Source organism: Rhinoderma darwinii, chromosome 5 (genome assembly GCF_050947455.1).
Source record: "Rhinoderma darwinii isolate aRhiDar2 chromosome 5, aRhiDar2.hap1, whole genome shotgun sequence".
Taxonomy (NCBI): Eukaryota; Metazoa; Chordata; class Amphibia; order Anura; family Rhinodermatidae; genus Rhinoderma; species Rhinoderma darwinii.
The window spans coordinates 309,017,833-309,026,836 of NC_134691.1; the positions used below are offsets into that span (position 1 = coordinate 309,017,833).

General features: G+C 41.9%; 1 protein-coding gene across 2 annotated transcripts in view; it reads right to left on the bottom strand.

Annotated features, from left to right (window-relative positions):
* Positions 1-9,004, bottom strand: part of ADARB2 (adenosine deaminase RNA specific B2 (inactive)) — a 540,786-nt gene that overhangs the window by 298,921 nt on the left and 232,861 nt on the right. The window lies entirely within an intron of this gene.

Here is a 9,004-nt window from a genome sequence, read left to right on the forward strand (position 1 = left end):
GCTGGCCATTTTCCGCACCTACTGCATAACCAAGATAAATGAAAAGAATATCCAGCCAGAACACATTATTAACATGGATGAGGTTCCCCTCACTTTCGATATCCCCGTAAACCGTACTGTTGAGAAAACAGGGACCAGTACGATATCTATACGTACCACAGGAAATGAGAAGTCATCTTTCACTGTAGTTCTCGCTTGTCAGGCTAATGGCCAGAAACTACCACCCATGATAATTTTCAAGAGGAAGACTTTGCCTAAAGAAAATTTTCCTGCTGGTGTCATCATTAAGGCTAACCCAAAGGGCTGGATGGATGAGGAGAAGATGAGTGAGTGGCTGAGGGAGGTCTACGTCAAGAGACCGGGTGGCTTTTTTCACAAATCCCCATCCCTATTGGTCTGTGACTCGATGCGCGCCCACGTGACCGATACTGTCAAAGCCCAAGTGAAGAAAACTAATTCGGAGCTTGCTGTCATCCCTGGTGGATTAACCAAAGAGCTCCAGCCGCTAGATATCAGCATCAACAGGTCATTTAAAGTTAAATTGCGAGCTGCATGGGAGCATTGGATGACAGAAGGTGACCACACATTCACCAACACAGGGAGGCAACGCCGTGCGAGTTATGCCACTATGTGCCAGTGGATCGTGGATGCCTGGAAGAATGTATCAGTCTCCAGTGTCATCCGAGCTTTCAGGAAGGCTGGAATCACCACTGAAGAGCCTAGCAGCAGCAACGAGACCGACTCGGATAATGAAGAGGAGGACCCCATGCTTGATGCCGAAATCGCCCAACTGTTCAACTCCGACACTGAAGATGACGGATTTGATGGATTTCTGGTGGAGGAATGAACTGAAAAAGTACGGTAAACGTTTTGATTTGCAATTACAGCTGAACCAGTTGCAAGTTATTGTTAAAAAGTGTAATAAATTTTGACTTGCAGTCTGAGCAATGGTTTATTTAACGGTAATGTGCTGCGCCTTATAATCCAGTGCGCCTTATATATGAAACAAGATTGCTTATAAGGCGCTCATAGAAAGTGCGCCTTATAATCCGGTGCGCCTTATAATCCGGAAAATACTGTAATAGGAGCCTCAACCTCTCCAAATGCTTGCCTGTGGCATACTATTGCCACTGCTTGTATAGTGGACAGTTATTATTGTGGGAGATTCCTCAGTTACGGAGACAGAAACTGGTTTATTCTTTACACCATGCTGGGAGTTTACTCTGAGAAAGGGAGGGAGAGAGCTGCATCATTCACATTCTGGACGAAGAGCTGTTAACATTGTTTCCCAGAGACTACTAGTCTGAAATATTGCTTAAAAAAACAATGATTTTGCATGGATATAAAAGATGGTCCCAAATAAATTATTTGCATGCCTATTTCGTAGGAAGGGTAATCTATAAAAATGGCGCTATATCATTATAATTACCACTATTATTAATCTTTTATTAGTTTACATTATTATTATTATTATTATCTAAGTAGAAGAAAGCAGGGCAACAACTATTATTAAGTTTGGCAGACACAAGGAACCTTATACTGTTTGCTTTAGAAAATAAAATTTTCTTTAATTTATAAGAATGGTTCTGTCCCTTTAACATTGCACTTTGAAAAGTTTATGGAAGAAACTGAGCGAAAATGATGTTATGTCCAGTCCACGACAGACACTTTTTGGAATAAAATTCCTCACTAGACAGATTGAGGTTGGGTGTGAAAAGGGGTGACATTCGCAGCGCTCTGCAGAGTTTATGAAGGGCAAACGCCATCACTCTCCTGGATGGCAGCTTTACAATAGCCTCTGAGCCATGCAGCATCCCTGAGGATAATCTTGGCCCTCCTGTTACAAAAGAGGCTTTGTAGAAATGCAGCGCAGCTGCTAATGTTTGCATAGACTCATTATAATATAGATTATCTTCTAATAAATGGGAGAGCTGCAGTAGTGCAAAATATGCAAAACTAATAATTTGTCCTTAGGCCAAAATAGTAAAAAAAAAAAATCTGCATTATGATTATAATTTTTTATGTTGATATCATTCTAAAATTGAGCAAATAGTTCTATATAGATCTGCTTTCCTGTTAATACACTGATTCAATCCTGGTTTTAATGAACCCTATGAACCTATCATGTATTTATTATCTTGTGTGACCCTGACTGTGTATCCGAGTCTTAGTATCAGTGACAGATGTCCTTGTGACTTCCCTAGGGAGGGCTTGCCAAAAATGCCATCGAGAGATGAACTGATTCTAGGCACCTGTCAAGCTACTGAGTGGTGAATTATGGACTGTGCAATTAAATAAGAACTTCTTGTGTACACCCCTAGCCCAGAAGATGAAAAGGGAACAGATTCAATTAAGAACATGTTTGTCACAAGTCGTGTTGTAAAGTTCTGATACTTGTTTAGAATTATGGCCGCCGGCCCGCTGAATCCTTGCTCACTACATATGGATATATATACATTTATAAAATAAAGAGTATTTTGTTGCCTTCTAGGCTGGGTTCATACAGGGCAATAATAGTGTAGTTACCTACTGTATCACTAACGTACCAAAAAAAAAACAACAACACAACAATAATAATGTAGAGGAGCTTTTGGCTTGCTATTATAGGGGTTATCCAAGAATTTTTAAAAAGAAAGTAACTACATAAATGTTCCATAATAAAAAAAAAAAGGAAAAAAAAGGTTACTCACCTGTTAAATCCTCCTCTGCTCTAGATCCGATGCTGCAGTGGTCCCCGCCAGTCAAGCATCGATGACCTCATGTACATCATTCATATGACCTCTGTAGCCAATCACTGGCCTCTTCGGACATATAATTGATGTACTTGACGTCATCGCTGCAACAGCAGTGGGGACCATTGGAGCACTGGCCCTGGAACGACTGAGGAATCTTTCTTTTTTATTTTATTTAATTTACTGAAGTTACTTTCCTTTTTTTTAATAATCTCGGACAACCCCTTTGTTACAACCCTATTATCATGCTTGTTTTTGAAAGAAGCATTTAGAGGAAACTTTTTTTTTAAATTTAATTTCCTACACTGTAAACCTGATGCTGCTTTTTAAATTTTTTATTGACAAACAACTACTCAAATTATGGGAGTCCGTGTGATGGTACCACGGAGTGTGACCCCATATGGTGCCCCAGTACATACAGTAGTGTTAAAAAAAATAGCAGTGAGTTTAAAAAAGCAAATAAAGCGCAAAATCACTATAATAACTTTTATTTGTTTAAATGCAAATGCACTGGCTGTGTCCATTTGTAAGTATGGCCTTTTTCGGTGTTATTGTATATGTCCCCTTGTTTTTATCGGTTCTGTTTGTGCATCAGGAACGTTCTGTTCCAGTTTAGGAGTTAGGGACTCGCAAGTCTGGGGATCCTTGTCGTGGATTGCGAGCTTGCGTCCTTTTGGCCAAAATTATTACCAATACCCCAGGTATTTTTCATTATTATGTATATTCGCTTCTCTTGGACACAGCCGGGTCTTTGATGCTGGGAGAGCATGGTGTGTTGTTGTTTGGCATAGCAAGCAGGGCAGCCCGCTCTATGAATTATCAAGGCATCACAAATAGGCTTCTACCTGGCTATACACGTTGTGCCTCATGACGTACACACTATCCCTCCATGTTTCACTCACTTGCACCCCATTATCCATTTATTTCTATTGAGGCACTTCACTCATTACTGCCCCCTACATTTCACTTATAGTATTACACTTGCACACACACTATTCATTTATTATTTCTTACTACACATCCCATGCACCACACACCACTCCCCTCAAGACCAGTGAGAGTGGCTATTATTATTTAAAGCACCTGCTCGCCCTTTCATCAGCGTTTCTGACCTGGCTGTGTCCATTTGTAAGTATGGCCTTTTTCGGTGTTACTGTAAACCTGATGCTGCTTTTTAAAATTTTTATTGACAAACAACTACTCAAATTATCGGAGTCCGTGTGATGGTACCACGGAGTGTGACCCCATATGGTGCCCCAGTACATACAGTAGTGTTAAAAAAAATAGCAGTGAGTTTAAAAAAGCAAATAAAGCGCAAAATCACTATAATAACTTTTATTTGTTTAAATGCAAATGCACTGGAAATACTACACATTCAATTCCAAATCAAAACAATAACAACACTTATCCATTTTGTGTTAATCCTTTACAGAAAGTAAAGAAAAAGGAATATTAGGCTGTCCAAAAAAATAGCAGTGCCGGCATTTTTCTTTAAAGACTCAGAAATGTAATGTATAAATTGAAAAATTGTTTCAGATTTCACATTACCGAACTAATATTTAGTAGCATATCCAATGTTTCTGGGAACTGCTTGACATCTGTGTTGCATGGAGTCAACCAACTTCTGGCACCTCTGAACAGGTATTCCAGTCCAGGAAGATTGGACGACATTCCACAGTTCTTCTGCATTTTTGGGTTTTGCCTCAAACCCCATCTTTGATGTCACCCCACAAGTACTCTATGGGATTGAGGGGAATAGGCTGGTCACTCCATTACCTCAAAGAAGCACTCCACTTTATTTTTTTTATTGCACCCTCCATTTGTAGATTGGCGTTTCAGTGGGGTGCTGTGTGTAGAAACTTACCGATCCCCGCATCTTGTAATTTTTCGTGTCCAGCGCCGCTCATGTGATCTTCATTCTGACCTGGTCTGAAATCGCTGCTGTTCAGGAAATTGGAAGTCAAGCTCTCAATGGATTCCTATGGAGCCTTGTTCTGGCTGACATAGGAATGCATTGAGAGCCTGAGTTCCGGTATGCTGAAAAGCACAGTGATTCCAGACAGGTCAGAAAAAAGTGGTGTGCTTCTTTAATCCTGTTTGTAACCAAGATGTTGTTCAGTTACTGGTGTGTTTTGGGTCATTGTCATGTCCGTGGCTGCGGGCCATCAGGTTCACTCTCCTCCTGACGGCTGCAGCCATGGGTCTGCGAGTGCTGGCCCCAGTCTCCTCCTCTGGAGATGCCAGAGCTCACTTCCACTCACCTCGGCCGGATCCCGTAGGGTGCGCGCTCACGCTCGTGCCCGCTCTTAAAGGCAGCGCACGCACCGGACTTTAATGTTTAATCATCCAATGAGTGCTCTTGAATATAAAAGGGGCCCAGCCCCTTGCTTCGATGCCTGAGCGTTGTTTGTCGTATCCTAGTTTGTCTATGCAAATGGTCTCCCAGTGTTTTCCAGTTCCCAGTGTTTCCTGTATCCTGTATCCCATGCTATCCTGGTCAAGTGCCGTGCTGTGCTGTAGTCGTGCTGTGCTGTATTCCACGCCTGTCCTGCTACTCCACGCCTGACAAATACCCGCTGCCTAGTCCCAAACAAGCCTGCCTTGCTACTGTCCGAGCAGCCACAGGTACCCTATACGAACTATAGACTGTTACCTGCGCTGTGTTGGCCAGCTACCATACGACAAGGTGGTACGGCCTAGTGGGTTAACGAACCCTACGCGACAGTTGTTTTGAAACACCCATTTCAAGGGCATTTCTTCTTCGGCATAGGGTAACATGATCTCCTCAATGTTCAAACTGATCCATTATATGCGATAAATAGGCCCAACATCATGGTATGAGAAACATCCCCATATTATGATTTTTGCAGCACCATGCTTTACTGCCTTCACAGTGTACTGTGGCTTGAATTCAATGCTCAGGGGGTCATCTGACATACTGTCTACGGCCACTAGACCCAAAAAAGAACAATTTTGCTTTTATCAGTCCACAAAGTGTTGCGCCATTTATCTTTGGGCCAGTCAATGTGTTCATTGGCAAATTTGAACCTATTCAGGACATGTCTTTTTTTCAGGACATGTCTTTTTTTCAACAACGGGACATTGCGGGGAGTTCTTGCTGGTAACTTGGCTTCACTTACAGGGATTGTCCACCTTCTGACAACTGATGAACTATCCACCGGATAGGTCATCAGTATGTCATCGGTGCGGGTCCGATACCTGATAAGCCGCTCCGGTGGCCTGCGAGCGCCGGATGTTGTGGCACATAATGCTATGTACGGAGCCCGGAAGCAGTTGGCTCCGTACATAGCATAGCGGCCGTGCTGCAGAACTGCAGGTCTGCTCCTATTCACTTGAATAGGAGCAGAGCTGAAGTACACAGCTCGGCCAATATTCCATGGCCGGAGCCAACTGCTTCTGGCTTGTACATCCGATGCACGGTGGCACCGGATCAGCTGATCTGTGCGGGGGCCCGGGTGTCGTGCTCCCACAGATCATGTACTGATGACCTATCCGGTGGATAGATCATCAGTTGTCAGAAGCTGGAAAACCCCTTTAATCGTCTTCTGATTGTAGCAGTGCTCACTGGTAACTTCAGATCTTCTTTGATCTTTCTGGAGGGGATCATTGGCTGAGCCTTTGCCATTTTGGTTATTCTTCGATCCATTTGAACATTAGTTTCCTGCTTTCTTCCACGCCTTTCAGGTTTTGGTTGCCACTTCAAGACATTTGAGATAATTTTAGCTGAGCAGCCCATAATTTGCTTCACTTCTCTACATGTTTTTCCCTCTCCAATCAACTTTTTAATCAAAGTATGTTTTTCAACAGAACAATTTCTGGAACGACCCAGTATTTCAGAAGGAACCAATAACCAACTATAACCAACATGTGCAACATTTTCCCCCCACCTACCTTAAATAAGGGTCAAAATTGACACCTGTTATTCCCCAGTATAAATGACTTCACCAATTTAACTCCTCACTGCTATTATTTTGAACAAGCCCCTTTCACTGAATGATTCAATTACTCAGAATGAGCGGCTCGCATGTCCTGATTGTTGGCTCTGTTTTTTTTCTACTACTTTACTACACTTACAAGTATATTATTTGCTATGTAGAAATATCACTTCTACCAAAAACATTAATTTATCAGGTTAATGATGTAAGACTGCTATTTTTTTGTACACTACTGTAACTGTATCACGGAGCTAATCTAACTGGTCAGTAGAGCGGCAGGTGCGAGGAATGCCGTCCGGAGTTAAGAGCCAGCACAAGCGAGGTCACCTCGCTTTGTTGTGCCCGTGAGGCTTGATGCAAACCCTGGTGCTCTGCAGCCTACGTGACCGGAACTGCACCGGACAAGGCAATCGTCTGTAGCAGCGCCCCAAGTGGGTTACACTGGGGTGGCGATGCAGGAGAGAACGTCTGGTGTGAGATACCAGAGAGATTAACCTCCAAGGTGAGGTAAGAGGAAACAGTGGAACACTTCACTCCACTACATTCTTTAGCAGTTTACACAGTAAACATTTACATATTGTAGTGGGATTCAAACTTTTCCTACTTCACATACACACGGGTCCAGTTTCATAGGAAGCTAATTAACTAAATAATTGGAGGCTTTATTTATCTAGCTGGAGAACCCCTTTAAGAAGTAATTACATTCCTCTACAACTTTGTAAGTGCTTCAACTTTAGAGATATTCTGAAAAAGCTACGTCCGGGGCTTTGAAATGGTTCATAATTATACTGTCCAAAATGTAATTAAATTTAATTAAAACATAATCACTGCCCTTGATTGAATGGTAGTAAGAGAAAGGCAGAGTTTCTGTAAGTATGAAATGCATTAAAGTATAATTTCACTGATTACTAAGTTATACATAATATTGTATAGTGGTAATGGTTGTTTTGTGGTATAATGCAAGAAGTAGAATATAACTGAGTTTTTAAAAAGCATACGCCCCATGGTTCTAATACATGGGGGAAAACCATAACATAACTTGAAATAGACCCACATTTGTATATTCAATGTATCCTTCCCCAGATGTTTTTCTTATGACAGACTACATAAGGTCATAATCCCAAGTCCAGCAGTATATACAGTAATATAACTCAAAATGGAAATAACACAGTAGTAGTAACTCTGGGGCACAGACAGTTTTTATGTACCCTGTTTTTTTTTTATAGTAAATGGCATTGGGCATCTTGAAACTATTTGCCAGTCGATTAAAGTGGTAAGTGGCAGGATAGCAAAAATGTTTCTACCTTAGCCTTCCTCACGTGTATTAGAACTGTTTCTCCTGCAGCCACCCAACTAAGAAAAAATATATTTTATACTACAAAGAAATAATGGTGTAGATCAACATTTGGAGAAAAGATTTTCTAAGCAAAATGCGCCAGATACTGACACAAATGGCGCTAAAAAAGTGGTGTACATGGCGTTCGGTAAAATGTGTGTGTTTTAGACACTTTGCAACTTTCTCGACATCAATGCCGCACATAATCTGCATTGCAGATTCCGTTGCGCCTTTGCGTAAAATGTGAAGGAAATTGCTGCGGATTAGTTGTTGTGGATTCAGGTGAAGAGTACATCCTGCTCTCTTTTAAAACATTTCATCTCAGTCTGGCTATAGACCTCGAAACACAAAGTTCCAGCCAGGATGAAGAAATATCCTGTTTGTAAAACCAATCCACAGCGCAACACACATAACATCTGCGGATTTCATTGTGGAATTTTGAAACTCCATTTAAGTCAATGGAGAAATTCCGCAACAAGTCCGCAACAAGTCCGCAACAGCCAGTGTGTGCTGTGGACATCAAATTCCGCACCGCAGCCTACGGTCCGCAGCGGAGTTTTCCGCCACGTGTGCACGAACATAACTAAAAAGGTGTGAAAACCAATGGAGAAACTGTCCGCAGCGGAATTCCACAGCAATTCCGCCACGTCTGGCCGTACCCTAACTTTAAGCCACAATTAATAGCTCTGCCCCCGTGTTTTTTGTTTACTGTAATAGTAATTCCTTAAGCCTCATGCACATGGCTCTGCACAAACCTCCAAGTTGTATGGAGCTATAATATGGCTCTACCAGTGCGTGGGCCCTTACTGCACTTTTGTTGGCCTCCGATTTCATACCAAGGCATAAGAATTCAACAGAAAAAAATCGTAACATGCTCATTGAATGCCGTCTGTATGGAGGTATTCTATCCTAGAAGAATTGTTTCTACGTGAGAATAGTTCCATATATACGGAACCTGACGTATCATAGTATGAAAGCAC